This window comes from Cervus elaphus, chromosome X, assembly GCF_910594005.1.
Source record: "Cervus elaphus chromosome X, mCerEla1.1, whole genome shotgun sequence".
In the NCBI taxonomy this organism is placed as follows: Eukaryota; Metazoa; Chordata; class Mammalia; order Artiodactyla; family Cervidae; genus Cervus; species Cervus elaphus.
Genome location: NC_057848.1, coordinates 165,036,989 through 165,061,537, shown reverse-complemented (window position 1 = coordinate 165,061,537; position 24,549 = coordinate 165,036,989). Strand labels below are relative to the sequence as shown.

At 39.5% G+C, this 24,549-nt stretch overlaps 1 protein-coding gene across 5 annotated transcripts in view; it reads right to left on the bottom strand.

Moving 5' to 3' along the window:
• Positions 1-24,549, bottom strand: part of MID1 (midline 1) — a 395,471-nt gene that overhangs the window by 350,038 nt on the left and 20,884 nt on the right. Inside the window, exon 2 of one of the 5 annotated variants that reach the window (XM_043895871.1) lies at positions 24,233-24,322. The exons of the other annotated variants lie outside the window; for them this stretch is intronic. The gene's annotated coding sequence lies outside the window, so the exon portion shown is untranslated. The remainder of the gene's footprint in view (positions 1-24,232; positions 24,323-24,549) is intronic. 5 annotated transcript variants of the gene reach the window in all.

Sequence of the window (24,549 nt, the reverse complement as noted above, 5' to 3'; positions counted from 1 at the left end):
CAGTTGAGCAGCTGGAGAAGCAGTCACTGAGGTGCAAGACCCAGAGAGGAATGGGGTGTGGGTGTGGTCAGCAGATAAATGGTCCCCAAAGGTGTCCATGTCCTCTTCCCTAGAAACCATGTTACTTTGTATGCAGTGAGGGTGGAGGAGGGGAGAAGGAGGAGAGGCAGAGAAAGAGATAACAATGATAGAAGCAGAAGGGAGAGACATTGATCAAGTTGAAGATGCTTTGCTGCTGGCATTCAAGATGGAGGAAGGGATCTTGAGCGAAGGAATACAGGTGACCACTAGAAGCTAGAAAAGGCAATGAAAGAAATTCTCCCCCAGCACCTTCAGGAGGAAGACAGGAAAGCTGAACCATTTTGGACTTTTTTCATTGCTTTAAGCCACTAAACTGTGGTAATCTGGTACAGCATCAATAGGAAACTAATGCAGGAAACAAACAGGAAAGTGAAGAATTCAATTTTATTGAATTCTTAACTTGTGGTGTGACTTCTTGGAATTCATACCAAAGCTGGAGTGAAGGTCACGGTGATGTCAAGGGGGTGAAAGGTGTTACCCCTTGCAGCATGAACCAGAAAAAAAATGTGGTTTTAAAAAATAGCAAATCTCCTTTAGTTTGTAAACCTAAGAGTTTTCAGTGATGTAAAGTATAAACAGTGCATTTTTCACTTTCTGACAAATATAAGGAGTAAGAGTGATATTTAAATATGAAATATCCTGCTAGTCATCATGGAAATGTGCCCAAACACCTAGGACAGTGATATGCTTAGTGGATCCCTGTGATGTGCAAATCCATTGAAAATAATACTCTCAAGATGGCCATGCTGCTATTTGTAGGTCTAAATCTGATAGATTTGTTATGGATATTGAACAAGAAAAGAAACCATCAAATTCCTTTTAGTGACCTGAGGAGATTTCCCAGAGCCTTTCTAGTGTATTATATGACATTCATTTGTTGTTGCTAAAATCCCCCAATATTCCATATCTCTTGTGAAATTCGAAGAGAATGTCACCATTTTGTGGGTTTAAAATAGTTTCTATCTAGAACTCCATGTGTACATGGCATTGAGGATGAACTTTTGGATAGTTACTAACATTCCAGTAAGCTTGCTCAGTGTTATCCAGTGTTCCTGGAAATTTGATTTTTTATGTATTAAACAACAATCCATTCTTCTGAATATCAAGACATGGAGTTGCTGTATAAAGCCCTCGAGGTGTTTCAGGAACTCTGGATCACTTTGAAATCTGTGAGCTGCACAGTATTTTTCTTAGGTGATTTGGATTACTTTATTGTTGTTTAGTCACTAAGTTGTTTCCAACTCTTTGTGACCCCATGGACTGTAGCTCACCAGGCTCCTCTGTCCATGGGCTTACCCAGGCAAGAATACTGTAGTGGGTTGCCATCTCCTTCTCCACGGGATCTTCCTAACCTAGCACACTGATTGTCTGTGCCATTTTAAATGTCCATCTTACACACAGATAATCATCCTATGAGTCGCTCACCCAACAGGATGCTTTTCTGATGCATGTAATAATGACATATAAAGCACATCTCTGAAACAAGAGTCCATTAATATCCTAAAGAAAAACCACAGAGGTGAATAAAGCTTCAATTTGATCTGAAGGATAACAAAAAGGGTTTGTACCGGGCTTCTTAGTGGAAAGTGATGGTGGAGCCTTTCGTGTTTCCTGTTTTGGTGAGTGCCACTGTTGCCGGTCCAGTTGCTCAGGATCGAAACCACAAAGTCATCATTACATCTCTCCGCCCCCTCACACCCCACAGCCAATTAGCTGGCCAATCCTGTTGATTCTATGACCTCAACGTGTTAGGCATCTGACCCCTCCTGTCCACCGCCCATAGTTCCTTCTGCCGGAATCCTGTCATGGCCTTGGTATTGTCTGCATCCTTTCCCCACCACGCCTCTCCACTGCTACCCCATTTCTCTGCCTGTGATTTGGATGATATAATTTCCTTGCTTACAAGTCAGGAGGAATCGCTATTACAAACAGCATGAAGGGTAGGATCCTCAAGCTGATATTCCAACTATCACAGTATGGTCCACAAGGACCAGCATGGTTCACCATGATGAGACACAGACAAATACAGAGTAATCACTGAGAAATCTCTCTAGATGTTTTTTCCTTTTTTCCCTATATTTGTTCTTATTATATTCATGGAAATGTAATTATATATCTGTTGAATCTGCTAATCGAGTTCTCAAGTTTGTAAATTTAAGAAGTATTTTAATATTCTTTTTTGAGTAACTCGGTTTTACTCTTGAAAATCATATGTATCAATAGACCAGACAGTGACAATTTAAAACTGATTGAGAAGCACTGTTTTACAGTGGTGTTACACCAAGTGAGGTCCCTGAACTGGCAGTGTCCCCATCACTTGGGAGCTGGTTAGAAAAGCAGAATTTTGGGTCCCACCCCAGACTTAGCAACTCAACACTCTCTGGTGGTGGATCCTGGAAGCCTGTGTTTTAACAAGCCCTCCAGGTGCTGACAAATGTCTGAGAAACACCGATTAACAATCTTTCCACTGCGCCTTCAACCCCCTGTAGCTCCCGGTGGCCACAAAGCACTTCAACTGTGGCTAGTACAATTTAGAAACTGAATCTTTATTTTGTTTCATTGAAACCTACACAGCCACTTACAGCCAGTGGTTGTCATATTGGACTGCACTGGTCTATTCCCTATATTCTGTCCTTAAAATGACAGCTGCAGTGCCACCTCTGTGCTATACTTTTAAGCTTTCCAGTCCACAAAGGAAGATTTGCTTTCCAAACCCAGCACTCTCACAGTAATCTATTACATTTCAGCTATCTCTCAATATTTTCAACTCTTCCAAGAAGACCTCCAGGATCTTCCATATTTAAATTAGCTTCCTTCCTTGTTTTCTTTCTACAGTGTTCTTCTTTCTCTGACTCTCTTATAAAACTTATTACTCTCTTGCTTTGTGCCCAAGTTATTTAGGAATGGGTTTGTCCTTCCCCAGATGGAAGACTGTTGGTCTCATCATCTTTTATCCCACGGCGGCACCGACCAGATAGTTTGCAAATGGGAGACATTCATCAACCACGTAATCAAATTAAACCTCCATGTAACCAGACAGAAAAGTCTTCAACACCAAAAATGCATCCTAGTGGTCTTAGAAGTCAGGACAGATCAAAATGTTAACATATACAATTTAGATTAGAATAGGAAAAATGTTAAAGTCATGGTGAAACATTTGTCACAGGATCAAAATACATTGTTATAAAAATAAACACAGTGCCTGCTTCATCATTTCTTTAGCAGCAGGAAAGCATTTTCCCTTGGCAATCCTCTACCTCCATCAGAACTGTTCCTTAACTAAATTTGAGATTAAAAACAGACTTCTAGCTTTAAAAAAAAGCCACTCCTATTGGAGAAGCATATTCTTTGTGATATAAATGCAGTTTTCGTATCAGTTTCCTGAAAGGTATTAGACTTCTGAATGGATAGATATTTTGCTGATTTTAAAAAGTAATCTTTATTTTTATAGAAAAGGTGAGGAGAAAACACAAGTCACTCTGCTTTATTTCAGAGTTCTATACTTGATCCTGTTTTTAAAAAGCCATAAAATTAAAATACATGAAATTAACCACACCAAACCAAACAATAAGGTGGTTAATAATTAAATATATTCTGCCATCAATGTTATAAACCTCATTAGATTTTTATAGGGATTGCATACCCACACTGACTCACAGATACAGCACTGCAAAGAACGTATACTTCACAATGCCCTCACACAAAAGTGAATGGGAAACGTATGTTACTTTCCAACAATGGGCAATGGCAGCATTCATATTAAATTTGAAAACCTGAATGTCAAATACAATTGACAGTTTTCCGTGTGCCTTTAAGTATGGAAACTCACCAACTAACATCAATGCCAACCTCCCTTACAAGTTGTATTTTCAAAATTTTTACATTGTCTGACTGTGCCATGGTGGAAAAGCACACAATTCAACGAGCTCCAAGCATCCACACATGACACATTTGATGTTCTTAATCTTTTCTGAGAAGCTTGGAAGAATACAGGTTTCTAGGCAATACTTTCTATTTATTGTGGGTACGAATTTAGATGAAGAATAGGCTGGTAGTCCAAGATTACATATTTAATGTCAATAATCCACTATTTATTAGAACATAATGGCAAAAAAATTTCAAGACATGTGCATAACTGGAAAAAGATACCACAGTACAAAAAATATATTTCTAGTTATACAAAAAATAAATAAAATATATGCGAAAATACAGAAGAAGAACTTTAACTCCAAACTGTTAAAACTGGATTCCCTTGAGTGAGTAAGTAATGGTGGTGGGGCAATGAAGAATACATTTTCATCTATTTTCTTTATATATTTTTGCTAGTTTGAATCTTTCATAACAAGAATGTTTCCACATACTACTCGTGTAGCTGAAAGTAAGACTTATTTTACGAAAATAAGAAATTCTATTTATAGAAAAGTGAAAGAAATATTTTTTGCCCTGACAGAATATTTTTCCCCTAAAATGTAATACAACCCAAAGCCAAGTTTTAAATAAATGTTTTGTTAGGAAAACACAATAAAAAATTAAACAGGGCTCCCAATGAACTGCGATTAGCTCTCATTAATGATAATGAATGTTTATATAGTACTTTATAGTTTAGAAATTGCATTTTACATTCATTATCAGATTTATTAATTGAATGATGAGACCGATTTTACCATCATCATTTTACAAACAAGGAACTGAACCTCAGGGGTGTTAAACTATTTGGCTGTTACCACCCAAGTCATAAGTGGCAGGGCCAGAATTTGACCTAAATTCTGACTCTAAAGCTCAGGTGTGACCCACTTATACTCCCTCAATTCGAGGCGATGCAGCTCAGAGAAACTGACTAACTGAAACTGCCTAGAGAAGTTAAACAACCTAATCTAGACAATTAATGACTTAGTAAAGTTTAATGGATTCATTTGAAACAATTGTGTATGACAGAGTAATATTTTATACAAACTAAAAAGTCTTTAATAACTTCCCTCCATAATCTTTCTAGTGATCCTTTCTTTAATCAGAAGAACCAGTAGTGGGAGAAAATGACAAGTTTCACTGGATCCCAATCCCATGCTCATGGTTATATCACATGTTAGGGCCATTCATTGTTCATTCACATATCCCACAGAGATGTATTGATCTCCCAATGTGTTGCTTATTGTGTGTGTAGGAAACAGGGTCAGGGAGAAGAATGAAGCATCATCCTTGCTTTTGGGGAACCCCATGTTCCTGGGAAATAGGTATAAAATAATGAACCCCACATGAGATAAAGAAGGGCAATACCAGAGTATGTGCTGTGCTGACTGAAGTAGTTCTCAAGATGGGTGACGGTGCCACCCTGGGGATGTTCACCAATATCTGGACACACGTTTGTGGTCATACTTGGGGAGTTGGCATGTATCAATAGTAGGCAGAATCCCAAGATGCTATTCAACATCCTATAATGAACAGGACAGCCTCCATCACAAAGATTTTTCTGGTCCCAAATGCTAATAGTGCCAAGGCTTAGGAATATTTTGTTAAATCATATTACTCGTTCCAGATTTTAAGTGAAGAAATTTATACTGGCTAAACAAGAGGAATTTATAAGTCCACAATGAGTGGACTAAAAATGTAAGTCATCTCTTGTTGAATAAATGCTCTAATCCTATTTTCATCTGTCTGTGAGATTAAGACAAAAGATAACTTTTCTAGAAGTGGGCTAATAATACATGAGAGGCTTTGCCACTTTTGGGGGAATGAATTCCTAGTCTTCTGCCCCACATTTGGCCAAGCTCCCATCACCTCTCCCTTCTGAGATTAATGTACACCAGGATCAGATTGCCTTATGTTTAGCACTCTTAACAAATCCCCCTGCACTGGGGATAGCACTCAACCAGCTTCAACATCTACAGAGTGCCTGTGACCTGGAACCTGACGACCTGGGGCCCTCATCATGTTTACTCTGCTTAGACACAGTGATCCCAATTCAAAGGCTTCACATATTCTGTGTCCTCTAAGTCTCCTCCCCTACCATTAAATCCTTCTGTTTCACATCACAATCTAAATACAGAATAGAACAGAATAGACTATTATACTCTCACTTCATCATGTGTGTGTGGGCTCAGTCGCTCAGTTGTGTCTGAATCTTTGTGACCCCATGGACTGCAGCCTGACAGGGTCCTCTGTCTATGGGATTCTTCAGGCAAGAATACTGGAGTGGGTTGCCATTTCCTCCTCCAGGTGCTCTTCGCAACTCAGGGATCAAATCAACATCTCTTGTGTCTCCTGCACTGGCAATTGGATTCTTTTACTATTGCGCCAATACATGTCTTTAAAGTGAAAGTTTTAGTCACCCAGTCATGCCCAACTCTTTGTGATCCCATGGACTGTAGCCCACCAGGCTTCTCTGTCCATGAGGTTTCCCAGACAAAAATACTAGTGTGGGTTGCCATTTCATTCTCTAGCGGATCTTCCCACCCCAGGTATCGAACTCAGGACTCCTGCATTGCAGGCAGATTCTTTACTGTCTTTGGGAAGCCCAAAGAGCATGCCCTCAAAAAGGCTTTCCCTAACTTCCCATTTCCTTTCATCATCCCTGTCCCTATGCATTCTCCCCACTTCTCTGCCCTACTCTGCACCCCTTGCCCCATTGGCTCTGTATGATGTAAGCACTGTTGCTAGCTGACTCAGGCTTAGATTCAGCCAATGGGAAGCAACGGTAAGAGATTGGAGGGCTGGAGGAGATGGACATCTAAGTATTTCGACCTCCTTTCCTTCTTAGGTGCCTCCTAGCTGCCTCTAGGTGCTTCTTAGATGCCTCTAGGAGAGTATCGCCTGCTAGCACCCTGGCTCTCATTAAGCCTTGGAGCTACATTCTGTCCCTGTATCCCCGCACTCCTTCCTTCTTTCCTTCATTCCAGAAAACCCTCTTGTTTCTGGTAAAGGTGACATCCCTCCTCTGTCCCCTTCACTGCCCCCAACTCTGCAAATGGCCCCTTCACTAACAAAGTTTCATCTGAATCATCTAAAGTGAATTTTGTTTCAGTGTAAATCAGTACAGAGTCTTTGGATTATCTTTCATATAGATACTTCTACAGCCCTCAGGCATTTTCCCTCTGAGCTCATATCAGATTTTATCAACATGTGTATGGGTGGCTGTAACAATATTTTGATTCTTTGTGTACTGTCACCTGACCTTGCACAATTAGGTTTGTTCCACAGGGATTGTGGCTGTTTGGTTAAAGACAGTTGAATGGATGGATTAAAGGGCAGGGCTTGTCATCACTGAAGACAGATACCTGAAATGGTCAGGGAATAAATCTCTATTAAAAAACAGTGTTAATACAAGGAATTTATGGATGAACAAAACATATGTGAAGGAAAAAGTTTGGAGCTTTAAGTACATTCAGGCATGCACTCCACTGACATTTGTCCAGCACCTTGCAGTACCACATTCTTCATTAGGCATGGGAAATAGAGGCATGAAAATGAAACAGTCTCTTTTCTCAAAGGCTTATAGGCCGATGGGAAAGATAGAAAAATGTAAAGATAATGGGGCACCTGAGACACCTGAGCTGGGGGTACAGTAAGGTCAAGAAAGAGACTGCTATCAAAGGCAGAAGATTTACAAGGAAAGCATCTGGAAATATATTAAAAAAATAAGAGCATGTTTCAGTTTTGTTCAGAAAACATGAAGGCTAATATGACCATAAATTCTTTGTTCCTCAAATTGAGGGAGGAAGGGGAAGAAGTTGCATCCAAGCCAAAAGGTCGCTCTGGGCTAATGTCTCAGCCCAGATAAAAGGGTCCAGTTTGCATTGGCAGGCGAAGATGCAATGACATGAAAATTGCCTGTGTTTTACAAGACTCCAAACATGTGGGTTCTGATCACAATGGGAGCCCAAATGGTGCAATTGTAGAAGCCTTCAGCTAGAGTTCCTGCATTTTCCGAGTTGAGGAAGGCTTAAGTAATTTACCCGCTGTCAAGTTTGATACACATATGTGTACCACTGGGTGGTATATATGGGTGTGCGTGATTACAATATGACATTTATAATCCCCAAGGTAACAGTTACATTCACCAACATTCTTTCTGTCTTGAAATATTAAGAAATAGTCTAACATCTCTTTTCATTGAAGGAATAGGTTTTTACCCTCCTGTTGAGAGGAAAACAGTGACATCAGCAAATGATTTTTTCATCTTCATGATTTTTGTCAATGAATTGCCCTGTCTCAGCTTTCCTGGTGGCTCAGTGCTAAAGAATTCACCTGCCAATGCAATAGACCAGCGTTTTATCCCTGGGTTGGGAATCTCCTGGAGAAGGATATGGCAACCCACTCTAGTGTTCTTGCATGGAGAACTCCATGGACAGAGGAGCCTGGTGGGCTATAGACTATGAGGTGGCAAAGAGTTGGACATGACTGAGCGAATAACACTTTGCCCCTGTCCAGAGAGGTCACCATGAGTCACAAATCATTCTGATTAGAACCAAATAAACACTTAGCTTCTGTCGTCCATCAGATGTTATAACTGGGGTTGGCAAACTTTTGTGATAAAGATCAGTTAGTAAATATTTTAGGTTTTGTGAGCCATATGGTCCCTTTCAACAATTCAACATGGTCACTATAACAGGAAGACAGGCACTGACAAGGCACACATGAATGGGCATCGTTCTGTTTCAGTCAAACTCTGGTAGCAAAAAGAGATGGCAAGCTAGATTTGGCCTCTGGGGAATAGTTTGTCAGCCCTGCACTAGACTATAAGAAGGAAAGAAAAAAAAAAAGTGAACTGGGAACAAAGGAGACAGCTCCAAAACAAGTGGGAAAAATGAAATCACTGATGGAAACACTGCAGGGGTACAAAGGAGATAATGTTCTAGTTGTAAGATACACTAAGGGAATGGTAATAAATCAATAAACTCTGGCTGGCCATGTGAGAAAATAAAATTGATCATAGAATTTCCTACCAACTATAATCACTGTGCAAAAAGTTCTATTTTAAAAAATATAAATAAATATACAGCTCAAACATAGGAGCTAACTGCAACATGGATGAACCTTGAAAACATGATGCTCAGTGAAAGAAGCCAGACAAAAAAGGCCATGTATTGTATGATTCCACTTACATGAAATGTCCAGAAGAGGCAAATCCAAAGAGACAGAAAGCAAATTAGTGGTTGCCAGGGGCTGGGAAGGAGGAAATGGGGAGTGACTGCTAGTGGGCATATGGTTTCTTTTGGGGGTGATGGAAATGTTCTGAATTAGAGAGTTGTGAGGGTGGCGCAACTTTGTAAATGTACCCCAAAAATCACTGAATTGGACACTTTAAAAGGGTTAATTGGGGCTTTCCTGGTGGCTCAATGGTGAACAATCTGCCTTCCAATGCAGAAGACGTGGATTTGATTCCTGGTCCAGGAAGATTCCACTTGCTGTGAAGCCACTAAGCCTGTGAGCCACAGCTACTGAGACTGCTCTAGAACCCCGGGTGAGTTTTCCTGGTGGCTCAGATGGTAAAGAATCTGTCTGCAGCGCAGGAGACCTGGGTTCGATCCCTAGGCCGGGAAGATCCCCTGGAGAAGGGAATGTTTACCCACTCTAGTATTCTTGCTTGGAAAATCCCATGGACAGAGGAGTCTGGCAGGATACAGTCCATGGGGCCACAGAGTTGGACCCAACTGAAGCGACTTAGCACACATGCATGCAAAAATATAAGAAGAGAAAGGGAAAGAGGAGTGAAGAGGATGTGGACATGGAAAAACAGCAGATAAATCAATTAATCATGTCAGTTACTGGGATGGTTCTCTGTACATCAGATCGAACACAAAAGGGCCTCTACCAGAACCTGGGAACAATTTAAAGGTAATACTTTACCCTCTCCCCTCCCTGGAAAGTGGTCATGGCTGTGTGATCTGTTTACATGAGTGAACAACAGATTTGCCAGGATAGAAGTTGATTACAGGCACTGGCTGCAAGCTTGTCAGACTTCGTTGATCCTTTCCACAGTTCTGCAGGATGTGCCTCCTAAATCCCATTTCATAGATGAGCAAACCAGTTGTCAAAGGCAGTGTCTTTTCCCCCATCCCTCCTGATCTCACAGATCTCAGGGGACGGTGCCCCTAGCAGGAGGCAGGTGTTGGCCTGCACCTCACTTCCTGAATGTCCCTAAGCTGGGCCCTTTCCCTCAAGGGTGGTGCAGACGAGGCCCTGAAGACCAGTTCACAATACTGCCATCTGGATTTTAGCAGTTGGCTCTCAAATGGTCATCCTGTTTCTTCTCCTGCCCATAATTGCCAGAGGGATCTATTTCAATCTGTAGTCATCTGATACCCACTTCTACCTCCCCTCCCATTCCAACTTTAGCTGAAGAAGTCAAGCTCTTCACCGGGACTTAGAAGCGTCTAGATATAGCCTGGCTCCTTTGGCATCTGTGTGGCATCCCACTCTCGCCCTTCATGCATCAACCTATGGGCCTGCCACATCAAGCCAAGGCTGGCCTTGGCTGGTCCCTCCACCAGGAATGCCCTTCCCACAGCAGACTCTTTCTTCAGATCACCTCTCACAGATGCTGTCCTCACCTACAGTTCCCAAGGAGAGACAGTCCTTCAATTCCTTCCTCCTTTCCTTCTTCCTTCCATAGAATGTAAGCTCCATGAGAACATGAACTCTGTGCTGTTCACTGAAAGATCATCTGCCCCTACCCATTTGAGACACTCAACTCTTTGTTGAAAGAATTAATGGATGCGGATGAAACCTGGCAAAGGTCCTATGTTTAGCTAAATGATTAAAGACTGAAATCTCACAGCACACAGTCTTGGCTCTGTGGAGCGCTAACCAATAAATGGGTGTTCTAATGACCACAGACTTCAGAAGGTCCTAATCAACACCGGCCGTTTACAACTGCCCCCACCCCCAAAGTTCCATGTCTGAGACAAGTTTCTGCCTGGACAGAGTTTTTATTACATACTCATAAAGCCCTGAATCATGTGGTTTACAGGGCAAGTGCTAATACAGTCATAATTATATTGGTGTGAACACATTGTCATAGAAATGTAGCAAACAGAGACACGGGCATTTAAGGGAAAGCAGCTGCTCCCAACACAAGATCACCCGTTGCATAGGAACCAGTTAGCACGCACACAGCTAAGGAACTTGAACCGAATGACTGAAGGTGACACACCCTATAAATCATGGAGTAAAATGACAGTTTGCAGCAACACCTTGTAGTAACCAACTCACTACCCAGAGAGTTATGCATCTGGGGGAAAGCCTGTAAGTCATGGATACCACCTTCCCCCACATGGGGACTGCCATTCATTCTTTTGTTTAATTAACTCAAACACAAAAGAAGGGTAAACTTCAGTCTGTGGGTGATTTCTTTCTTTTCTCTTGGGAAGCAGATCAAGAAACAAGAAGGGACATGACTTCATTATACATTCAGCACTTACTTATTTTTTTTTCCCCTTTTTAATCTTTGAAATAACAGTTGATCCATTAAGAGACTTGAAGGTGAAAAATGTCAAGCCTTTGACCTTTTCTTAATTCAAACGTGTACTGAGCCAATGAAAACATAATCCACCCCCCTGCCCCCCACCCCACACTCCATCTGCCCGCAATTAGTACTTTCCATGGACTCAGTCATGATTCTAGAGTGAGGTTTGTCAGCCTAGGCACTATGGACGTTTTGGATCAGATAGTGCTCAGGGGCAGAGGCCGGAGGAGAAAGAGCTGTTCTGTGCATTTGGCCTGCGCTCACTAAATGCCAGTGGTGCTCACCCCCAGCTGTGACAAACAGACGCTTCTGGACATTGCCCAGGCTTTCCTGGACAGCAGAACACTGTTCAAGAGGCGGTGCATAAGAAACTAGGACAAACAGAACAGCAAATGTTCTCTAATTATTTTCCCCTTTCAACATACACTGACACATTTTCTATCTAGGACGGGCTAAACTTATCAATCTGGAATGTCTACACACATGGTCCCTGTATCATTTGTTGCTGCATTTGAGTCATGGACGTTGCCTGGCATTTGCCAGAAGGCCATGACTGCTCTTGGAGGAAGACTCCCTGAAATTCAATGCACAATTTTCTGCCTTCATCAAGGATTGTAAGCCAAGATGACGCTTTTTAAAAATAACCAGGGTCTGGAAAGGCCTCTAAGATTCGGCAATATTTGCAAGTGGTGGAAGGATCTTCAGACTAGCTTCAAATCAGACATTTAACGATCATAATATTTGTACAAAGAGCTCTTTAAAGAGAAAGAAGAGAGCTAGCTTCAGTTTGAAACCAATGAAGAAACAAGTCGTTCGTCTCTGCCTTTCGCTAAAGTAACAAACCTCTCTTAATGACGATGTATTTAGATTAACAACAGAAAGAACAGAACTAGCCCTGGTATCAGACTTACGAGATTTTACATTCTGAAAAGGCCATTAATCAGCAAACAATCTATAAAGACAACCTAAAGAAAATGTGTTCCAACTGCCTCATTCCCTTGTCTTGGTTATAATCCAGGAGTAAATCCTCCAAGTCTAAATCTTGCTACCCATAAAACTTCTTATCTGTCTTTACTCAGGAAAGGCCATCAACCAAACCTCTGCACACTGCTTTTCCCATGGAGGAAAGAGGCTGTAAGTTTGTTCACTAAAAGGCACTAGGTGGGAAGGAAGACTAAGCAAGGAATCTCCCATAAATCTTCCTGGGCCTTCTCGTGTAAAGCTGACATGGATTTAGACAAAGCTTTTCTTCGGGATTTTCATAAACTGTATTATTTGCCCAGGAATAATTTATCCTAATTGGAAAAGTGCATTTTAAAAGCTGTTGACAGTCATACATGGCTTATTTCACATTACACAGGAAGCTGACCAGCGTAACACTTCGATGGCATCGCCACACTCCCAAGGGACTTTTGTTTGCTTTCATGATTTTCTTCTATGACATTTTATGAGTTTTGATTTAGCACCAGATGCACATTTGGTATAAATGCTATAATTTCTTTAGGAGGGTGTTTACAGAGAGATGAAAAGTAGATTTGTATCATTTTTAAATCTTTTTCTTAGCTTTTCTATGGGTTAATGACTTTCATGGTGCAAGTCCTACATTTTTATTTGACCGAAGAGAAATATACTTGACATAGTTCATTTCAGTCTAACTGCGGTTTCGCTTTAAACCCTCTGTGAATAGCTTGCATCTTGTGATCTATTTAATACCTTGCCTTTCTTATTAACAAAACCAAAACTAGGCCATGTCCAGGGTGATCAGCTGGAAAGAATGTGGCTCATCAGAGAGGGTGGGTGTGTACCCAGCTTTCTTCTTGAGAACAGAGAACAGTGTGGCTCTCCACAAATATGGAGGGTGGGGAGTATGGAAGGTCTGGGCCCTCAAATTAACTCCTGATTAGGGGCCTTTTGAGCTTTTATTAATTACAATTTAAACACCCTTCATTTCTTTGGATCTCCCATCAACTAATCCAATAGTTGCTTGGGGCCCATACTGGCATCATAGATTCAGCTAAAGAGGAGTCTAAATGCTTACAAGTCACTTTCATGTAATTTCTAAAATAAGTGATCATGCATAATGACCATCTTGTAGCTGTAAATCAAGGAAATTAATGATTTGAATACTACTTAAATAAAGTTGATCGTGTATGTAGATCACAGTATGAAGGCAGCAGAGAAAATCTTATGACAGTTTAAGGTCACAGTTAATTCCCTTGGGTTATTTTATAAAAATATCATGCTTGAAACTATCATTACCAAAAAGCATTCATTTACTGAGTTAATCAGGTGAGATATAACAAAAATCACGGCAATTCAATAGACTTCCAGGAAGTTTAGGGTGGGGTTGAGATACCAAACAGAGCCATGATGGGGGTGAAGAGATAGTAACATGCCATTTACACACCCAACACATGAGAGACCAGCAAGCACTCTTCCTACACCTTCACAACAGTTAGGCAAAGCCTGTATCTTTATCTCTGTATCTCCCAAAGGAGAAATTGAGATCTAAGGAAGGTAAGAAACTCTATTCAAGCTTAGACTTAGTAGAAGTAGCTGAGCTGAAATCTATACTCTTCTCTGGAGCTAGAGGTCTTTTTGTTCAGACACAATAGACACCTACTTATACTGTCCTTCAAACCACCAAAATACTATGGTAGGCATGTCTAAAATGGTCTCCAATGGTCTGGACCTGCTGGTATTCATGACTTGGTATTTACCTTCCCTTATGTAATTTTTTGCTATCTAATTTGCAACATTAAGGGAAGCCACTTCCATGATTGGTCAGAAAAAGATTGTGATCTCCATCTTGTTGGCAGACTCGCCAGCTGGCTTTGATGAAGCAAGCTGGCATGTTGGAGAGGCCCACATGACAAGGAACGGAGGTGGCCTCTGGGCAACAGCCAAAAGTGAAATAAAGCCCTCAGTCTAATAGACCTCAAGGAGCTGAATCCTGCCAACAACCACATGAGTGAGCTTGGAAGCATATTCTTCCCCAGTTGAGCCTCCAGATGAGACTTCAGCTTCAGTGGAAACTTTGATCACATCCTTGTGAAATCCTGAGCAGAGGACTCAACTAAGGTATGCCTGGATTCGTGACTAACAAAACCTGTGAGACAAAGAATGTGTATTATTTTAAAGCTATAAATTCTGAGGTAATTGCTCTAGGAGCAATAGATTCCTAATATAAGGGCCTCACAGAAAGGCTAAATAAAACCAAATGGCTTGACACATGTAGCTACCAGTCTGATACCCATGGAAGATAATGATGCTACTTTTCAAAGTGACAGATAGAAGAACTCCTCCACTAGATCATACCCCCAAAATAGGCTTAAAAACAATACAGTGAACACATTGCCTCCTGGACCCAATACCTTTGCTTAACTCCTGTGTCAAAAGTATAAAACAGAAAGGGTGCAACCATTAGGCAGAGAAAAAAGATCAACAAACACATACACGTAACAAATTAATATAAATGAACAAAGAACAAGTACATACTGAAGGACGGGAATTTAGGAAATCACCACAGAATTCCAATCTACACTGAGATTTAAACTAGTGGATGACTTGAATCATCACCTAAGAAATCATTTTGGTATCCTGGCTGGTTGAGCTAGCTCTGCTTGGCTGAGCTTCATCAACAGGAAGCAGTCCTTTGGATTAGAAAGCTTTCATCTTTTTTGGAGCTTTTATCTTTTAACAAATGAATAGTTGAGACTCAAATTTAAAAAATTTGTGGAAATTTATAACTTTCCATTTTGAGGTCAACATGTACTCATCATATTAAATTATGCTCCATCGGCACGATTTCTTAGTATTTAGAACACAGCCTGAGTTTGAATTTTTGTCAATTCACTTTCTAACCAAGTAGTCTTAACCTCTTAATTCTGTTTTATCATCTGTAAATGGGGATGAATATAAAGTCTTTGAGATGGAGATTTCCATGTAAATTAAATGACATAACATAAGTAAAATGTATATATTATGCTTGGCACATAAGCAGCTGTTACTGTATTTTAAAGAGTTTCTCCTTGTCTTTGGTTTTCTGAGGTTTGAATACGATATGGCTAGGTATAAACTCTTTGGTATTTATCCTAGTTATGTTTCATGAACTGCTTGGATTTATGGTTTCGTTTCTGCCATTAATTGTGGAAAATTCTCAGTCATTGTTACTCCAATTATTTTTTTTTCTGCCCCTTTCTCACTCTCTTTCTTTTCTGATATCCCCATCATGTGTATGTTATATCTTTTACAATTGTCTCACAGTCGTTGGACACTATGTTCCTTTTTTTCTCTTTGCATTTCAGTTTTGGGAGGTTTCTATTGGCATATCTTTCCATTCACTGGTTCCTTGCTTGTCCATGGACAGTTGACTTATGAGCTCATCAAAGGCATTCTTCATTTCTGTTATAGTACTTTTGATTTCCATCATTTCCTTTTGATTCTTTCTTAGAGTCTCCATTTCTCTGCTTATGATACCTATATGATCTTGCACTTTGTCCATTTTTTCCATTAGAGCCTTTAGCATATCAATCACAGTTATTCTAAATTCCTGATCTGATCATTTTGAAGTCTCTACCATACTTGAGTTTGATTTTGATCCTTACTCTTCTCTCTTCAGATTGTGGTTTTTCTTGCTTTTTAGGTTGTCTTGTAATTTTTTTGTTGAAAGTTGGACATGATGTGTTGAATAATAGGAACTGAGGTAGGCTTTACATTGACCTGCCTAGGAATTAGGCTCTATTTTTTTGTACTTGTAGGTGTCAGAGGTTTTAATTTCCTCAAGTATTGTGGTTTTGTTTCATGTTGTTTCCCTTCTTGTGGTCTTTGTGTTTCCCTAAAAACTCCTTTTTACAGTCTGAGCATCACGGTTACTTTGCTTGTAATCTACTGTCATTAGCCAGGAGCTTTATTAATACAGTGTGTGTGTGTTGGGGGGGGGGGGGGAAACAGTCTTTAATCCTATGATCAGTTCTTAATTTTTCAGTGTGCCTGTATCCATGGGCTGTGACCCTAACAAGTGCTTCTTAGCTTTTGTTTTACCTTCAAGCAAGATACACAGGCTAAAGAGGGCTGAAATTGGGTAATTTCCCTTCTTTCAAATCAGTTAAAGCTCTGGTAAATTCTTTTCCCTTGCTGGTGAGGCTTTTGTTGTAAAGAATGTTCTGACTTTGTTCTAAAATACTTACCTTTCTCCTGGGTTCATTTCAAAATTGTTACTTTTGTATTTCAAAATGGTTTCTTTCCCCCTCTTCTGTCCAAGCACTATAGGATTTTTCTATGATTTTCACCATGAGATATAGTGGGAATCCTAGAGGTGAAACATACAAAAGTGTGGGGCTCCCAATTACATTGAGTCTCCAGTATTTTTAACTCTCAAGATAGTCAATACTCTCAACTATTAGCAATTTACTGAAGTTATAGTTTATGTGTTACTACCAGCTACTGGCTCCAGTGGCTTACATTTTAGGTAAACTGATCTTTATTTCCTATATCTGTCTCTTTCTCCAGTTTTGAGGATGAGACTTTGTCCTGTGATTTCATTTTCTGATGGAGCTAAGTCATTGATTTTTCAGTTTGTTCAGCCTTTTTCTTGTTAAGAGGGCAGAAGTGATGGCAGCTCTTTACGTGCATGAGTGGAAACCAGATGTTTCTTTTGCCAAAATATTTTAAATTTATGAACAAGTTACACTCTTCTCAACTAGAGAGATCTATAAATCTAAAGATCTAGAAATCCAATTGTCCAAATGTGTCTCTATCACGGCACTCAAGTTTCTCACATTATCAACCATATCTTCTTATATGAAACAAATAAGAAATAGGCAAATGACTGCTCCTTTTTTGTAAGTACAAATGTTACTGCAGTTCATTCAGACAATATTCTTTTAAGTAATTTAACTGGCAATTAATGATCTGAAAAAGGAAAGAAAAAGTTCTGTCAACTCACAGGGGGAGGGATGGAGAGGGAATTCTTTTCCTACTTAGAACTGAGGGAAAAATATTTAGTTAGAATACTCATTTAAAAAAATCAGAAAGAAAACATACCAATACAGTATATTAATGCATATATATGGACTGTAGAAAGATGGTAACGATGACCCTATATGTGAAATAGCAAAAGAGACACAGATGTAAAGAACAGACTTTTGGACTCTGTGGGAGAAGGAGAGGGTGGGATGATTTGAGAGAATAGCATTGAAACATGTATATTATCATATGTGAAACAGATCAACAGTCCAGGTTCGATGCATGAGACAGGGTGCTCAGGGCTGGTGCACTGGGATGACCCTGAGGGATGGGATGGGGAGGGAGGTGGGAGGTGGGTTCAGGATGGGGAACACATGTACACCCATGGCTGATTCATGTCAATGTATGGCAAAAACCAATACAATATTGTAAAGTAATTAGCCTCCAATTAAAATAAATAAACTTTAAAAAATAAAAAAAATCAATTCTAGGAACTTTTAAGGAAAGACAGTGACAAATGACATATTAGCGTTCTACTGCTACACAACAAATTACAATTAATTTAGTGAATTAAAACAACACTTTTTAATATCTCACAATTCTGGTGGCTTGAAATATGGACAGGTTCTATTGGGTTCCGTGCTCAGGGTCTCACAAGGGTGAAATTAAAGTGTTGTATAGGTAGGACTCTTATCTGAAGGTTCTGGGAAAGAATTTACTTCCAAGATCATTCAGATTGTTGACCAAATTTAGTTCCTTGTGGTTGTAGGACTGAGGGACCATTTCCTTGTTGGCTGGCAGTGAAGGGTTGCTCAGCTCCTATTGGTTAGTCTTCCATCTTTACACATGACTCCTTCCATCTTCAAACACAGAAATGGTGCATCAAACCTTTCTCATGCTTTGAATCTCTGTCTTCCTCTTTGCTCCCAGTCAGAAAATGTTCTCTGCTTTTAGGAGCTCATGGGACCAGATCATGCCCAACAGATAAGTTCCCTATTTTAATAGAGGATAACATAATGTAGACATGGAAGTGTTATAACATCACAGATTCCAGGGACTAGGGCAGGACATCTTTGAGGGGGGGTATCCTAAAAATTCTGCCTATCACAAATAGGTATACAGAGGGCTATTAGAATGGGAAAAGTCAGAAATATCCAGTACATTGGAAATTTTTCTAAGAACTAGGCCAATTCAGTCTGCAGAAGAAATGGGGAACAGGTTCTACATTTTTCAAAGGCTATGTGTAGAAGAGATGGTATACATATATGCACCCCACAAACAAGACTAGGTACCTATTATAAGCCAAAGTATGTGTCAGATGTTAAAAAAAAAGTAAAAATGAATAATATCATCTCTGGTCTCATGTCCAAAGAAGAGAAGCTGATATGAAAGCTTCTAAGGTATTCCTGTCTGATAGACTTCTCTAGGATGATCCTATGTTGTTCCTTTCTGTGATGAAATTATATATGATAACCATCAAAACTCCCTCCTATGAAGTCCATCTTTGTAATGACCTTCCATGATGTCCCTTTTTATGATACCCTTATCTGTGATGGACCTCTCTATGATGCGGCCAATCGACAATGCCCTTGTCTACAGTGCCCCTCCTGTGGTATGCCTCTTCATTATGCCTATCTATATGAAGCCAGCATATAAGTTGCCTATTTTAAAGAAACCCCTCTTTGAGAAGCCATGTTTAAAAAAAAATTATTGTGGGAGAATATTCGTAACATAAAATTTACCATTTAAACCATTTTAAGTGTAAAAATGGCATTAAGTATGTTCACAACATTGTATTACCATCACTACTATTGATTTCCCTAAGTTTTTCCTCCTCCCAGACCAAAACATCTGTATACATTAAGTAACTACTCATCACTCTCCATTCCTCCAGCCCCTATTCTCCTTTTTTTTTTTCATTTTATTTTTAAAAATTTATTATGCTTCTCTTTGATTTTCCTCCCCCAGCTTTACTGAGGTACACTAGACAAATAAAATTGTATATATTTAAAGTGCACAATGTGATTTGACATATGTATACATTGTGAAATGATTACTGCCATTAATGAACACATCCATCACCTCACATGACCTTCTTTGTAGGTCTATGTGTACATGGATAATTCTTAAGATCTACTCACTCTCTTAGGAAATTTCAAGTATACCATATTGTACATTAGATCCTCAGAACTTAATCATCTTAAAACTGAAAGTTTGTACCCTTGACCAACATCTCCCCACTCCCCAACCTACCTCCTCTGTTAATATTTTAACAATATTAATTTTTCCAGGCCAAGGACATGGGAGATATCTTTCCATGTGTATTCTTCAATTCCTTTAATCCATGTCTAACAGTTTTTAGCACACAGGTCTTTTATCTACTTGGTTAAATTTACTCCTAAGTATTCTATTGTTTTTGATGCTATTGTAAACGGGATTTCCTTAATTTCTCTTTCAGATAGTGTACTGTTAGTGTATAGAATCACAACTTAATTTTGTGTGTGAATTTGATATTCTGCAACTTCAGTGAATTAATTCAAATAGTTTTTTGATGGAATCTTTAGGATTTTCTGTGTTTACTTTTCCTCTCTCTCTAGCATCCTTCTCTATGGCACCTTATCAGTGGGATAAACTGTCCTATAGGGGATGATATCCTTTTCCTAAAGGCAGCTAAGTGGAGGCAAGATGGCCAGCAGTCATGGTTATCATAAAGGAGAATTCTGAGGCCATTTTTGACTAGATTGTTTGACTAACAAAAGAAGTCCATTGTGACAGCGTGGCTTCAAGTTGTTATTTTAGCATCTGAGATACATTTTCACTGATTCTGCCAGACACCCTCCATATTGGTCCTTTTCTAAGGCCAGTGACACAGTCCATCAAAAAACAACAGGGCCCAGTTTGGTGTGCTATCTTTGATGAGGTAAAGAAAAAATTTTAACCTATTTTTGCTTTTATTTAACCATCATTTTTATAGTGGTTACTCTGAGCCAAGGACTGCTGTAAGCACTTTATAAATATGAACACATTAAATCCACTTAATTCTAATTTTACAGATGAGGAATTGAGGACAGAGAAGTTGAGAAACATGTCCAAGTTAATATAGCTGGTAAGTGGAGATGCGGGGATTCAAACCGAGGCTGTCTGGCTAAGAATCTACATTCTCCAGCATTGAGCTGAAATGTTAATCATTTTTTTTTTTGAAGACTGACAAGGTACAAAACAAAGGTACAATTCTTGCACTAATTAAGGAGTCAAATCAAGTCCAAAAAGGGAGAGAGGCTTTCATTAACAGTGATTTTGACACACAGAGTACATGAATGTGAGTGGGGAGAATTATGGGTGGGAGGGTAGGCCAAGCTAGACTGTAAAGAAGACACTTGTCAGGGCTATTGACATTTGAAACCATGAAGGATCAGACTAGGACATGATGATCCTGATGAAGTTTCATATGAAGAGTAGTGAAATGAAGAAAATGTAGGTAATTTAATAATTTGTTCATAAAGCTAATTTTATTTAACAGAAATAACTGCTGTTTGAGAGGAATCGGGTGGAGAAGGAGGTGGGAGGGGGGATCGGGATGGGGAATACATGTAACTCCATGGCTGATTCATGTCAATGTATGACAAAACCCACTGCAATGTTGTGAAGCAATTAGCCTCCAACTAATAAAAATAAATGAAAAAAAAAAAACCATTTGAGGGGGAAAAAAATTACAGCCTGCTTATATTTTTCAATAGTAAAATGTCTAATTTTTTTACTATTTTGTGTGTAAGAAGGTTTTTTTGTTATTGTAATGTGGCAAAATTTAAAGCAAAAAAACTCATATTAGTCTCCTGCCATTCAGAAAAAAACACAAATAAGATACTCAGGAATAAACCTATTTAAGTATGCAAAAGACCTATTTAGAAAACTATAAGATACTGATGAAAGATACCAAAGATGACACAAACAATTGGAAAGATATACCATGTTCTCAGATTAGAATAATCAATATTGTTAAAATGACTATGCCACTCAAGGCAATCTACACATACAATGCAATCTGTATCAAATTACCAATGGCATTTTTTTTCACAGAATTAGAAAAAAAAGTTTTTAAAGTTGTATGGAGACACAAGAGACTTCAAATAGCCAAAGCAATCTCGAGAAAGAAAAACGGAGCTACAGGGATCATGTTCCCTGACTTGAAAATATATTATAAGTTTACAGTAATCAAAACAGTATGTTACTGGCACAAAAACAGAAATACAGATCAATAGAACAGGCTAGAAAGCCTAGAAATAAACCCACACACCTATGGTCAATATATGTTTAACAAAGGAGGCAAAAATATACAATGGAGAAAAGACAGTCTCTTCAATAAGTGGTGCTGAAAAAACTGGACAGCTACATGTGAAAGAATGAAATTAGGAAATTCCATGTTGGTCCAGTGGTTAAGACTCCATGTTCCCAATGCAAGGGGCCCAGGTTCAATCCCTAGTTAGGGAATGCCTCCCACATGCTGCAACTAAGAGTTCACATACTGCAATAAAATGTCCACATGTTGCAACTAATAATTGGCATAGTCAAATTAAAAAAAAAAACCTAAATGAATGGAATTAGAACATTCGCTAACACCACACACAAAAATAAACTCAAAATGGATTACAGTTCTAAATGTAAAATCGGATACTATAAATCTCTTAGAGGAAAACATAGGCAGAACACTGACATAAATAGCAGGCAATGTCTTTTTGGATCCATCTCCTAGGGTAATGAAAATAAAAACAAAAATAAACAAATGGGGCCTACGTAAACTTAAAAGCTTTTGCACAGAAAAGGAAACCACAAACAAAACAAAAAGACAACATACAGAATGGGAGAAAATATTTGCAAATGATGTGACCTACAGGGGATTAATCTCCAAAATATACAGACAGGTCATACAGCTTAATAAAAACAAACAAACAAACAAACAACTCAATCAAAAGAGGGTAGAAAAACTAAATAGACATTTCTCCAAAGAAGACATAAAGATGGCCAAAGGTACAAGAAAAGATCCTCAACATCACTAATTATGAAAGCAAAAGTGTTAGTCACTCAGTCATGTCCAACTCTTTGTAATTCCAAGGACTGTGGCCTAGCAGGCTCCTCTGTCCATGGGATTCTCCGGGCAAGGATAATGGAGTGGGTTGCCATTTCCTTCTCCAGGAGATCTTCCCGACACAGGGATCAGTTCTGGGTCTCCTGCATTGTGGGTGGATTCTTTACCAACTGAGCCACCAGGGAATGAGAGAAATGCAAATCAAAACTACAATGAGGTGTCACCTCACACTGATCAGAATGGCCATCATTCAAAAGTTGACAAATAATAAATGCTGGAAAGGGTGTAGAGAAAAAGGAATCCTCCTATACTATTGCTGGGATTGTAAATTGGTGTAGCTACTATAGAGAACAGTATGGAAATTCCTCAAAAAACTAAAAATAGAGCTATCATTTGATCCTGCAATTCCACTCCTGGGAACATATACGGAGAGAATTATAATTTGAAAGCATACATGCACCCCAATGTTCACAGCAGCACTATTTACAATAGCCAAGGCACCTAAATGTCCATCAGTGGACAAATGGATAAAGAAGATATGGTACATATATATAATGGAATATTGCTGAGCCATTAAAAGAATGAAATAATGCCATTTGCAGCAACATGGATAGACCTAGAGATTGTCATAATAAGTGAAGTAAGTCATACAAAGACAGAGACAGTTTTGACAGAGAAAAAGGGGGTGAGAGGCAGGTTACAGTGGGGATAGATAATTCTCATTTATCATTAGGAAACTAAACTTGAGTGACCACAGGGAAAACATGTATTTTGGCTCATTACATGCATGTAGTTGCATTTTGCTTGTGGTTAGGTTGCCATACCTTTAAGACACATGGGGAAGAGGAATGACATAAAGAAATTAATTTCAACTAAAGCTTAGAAGCAAGAATACTGGCAACTCCAAAATTACTTGTCTCAAAAAAAAAAAAAATCATTCATTCCTCAGCTTTTTTATCACCTCTTTTCCAGTCATGGCAATCTCCCCCTAAATTGGAAACTAGATAAACATCAGCTTCCTAAAAATCCCCCTGGGCTTCCCTGGTGACTCAGTGGTGAAGAATCCACCTGCCAGTGCAGGAGAACATGAGTTCCTCCCTGGTCTGGGAGGATCTCACATGCTGCGGAGCAACTCAGCCCACAAGCTGCAACTCCTGAGCCTAGGTGCTGCAACCACTGAAGTCTTCAGTAGTTGAATGTGCTCTGCAACAGGAGAAGCCACCACAATGAGAAGCCCGTACACTGCAACTAGACAGTAGCCCCACTCAACACAACTAGAGAAAAGCCTGTGCAGCAGTGAAAACCCGGCACAGCCAAAAAATATTAAAAATAAATAAATTAAAAAAAGAAAAATCTCCTCCCTGAGTGTCTCTATGAGAGGTCAAAGTAATGATCAGGGATTCAGGTCTCCATTAGCAAGGCAAGCCATTACAGTCCCCCTCTGACTGGACTGGACCAGAGTTGGGAGGACATCTGAGACTGGATTTTATGTCCTTTCCAGTATGTGTGGCAAAAAATACCGGCCTCTCAGTCACCAGCCTAATTTTCCCTAGGAGAAGTCATGTGGGAAGTATGCCTGAGTCCCCTTGAACCAATGCAGAGTTAATCACAAGCAAGGGCACTGTAAATTGAATGCTCACCTGTGATCAACTGGAGATGCCAGTCTCCCTGCATGCTTCCCTTCAGACTGTACGATTGCAGTGAGAAGGTTGTCTCAATAACCTGAAGGCCTGAAAACATTAAAAAAAAACCTGAATTGGCCTATTCCTGGAGACTAGTGCTGAGCCTACTAGGATATCATCAATCTGCAGGTTTCCCCTAGCACTGAAGACATATTCCATCCTATAATTGAAAAATAGATTTGATTGAGATTCCATTGTGTTAGAGCTTACACTTGGGTCTCTTTGTGGAGGGGTCTGGGCAATAGGGAGACGGTCTAGTTCTGAAAAAAGACACT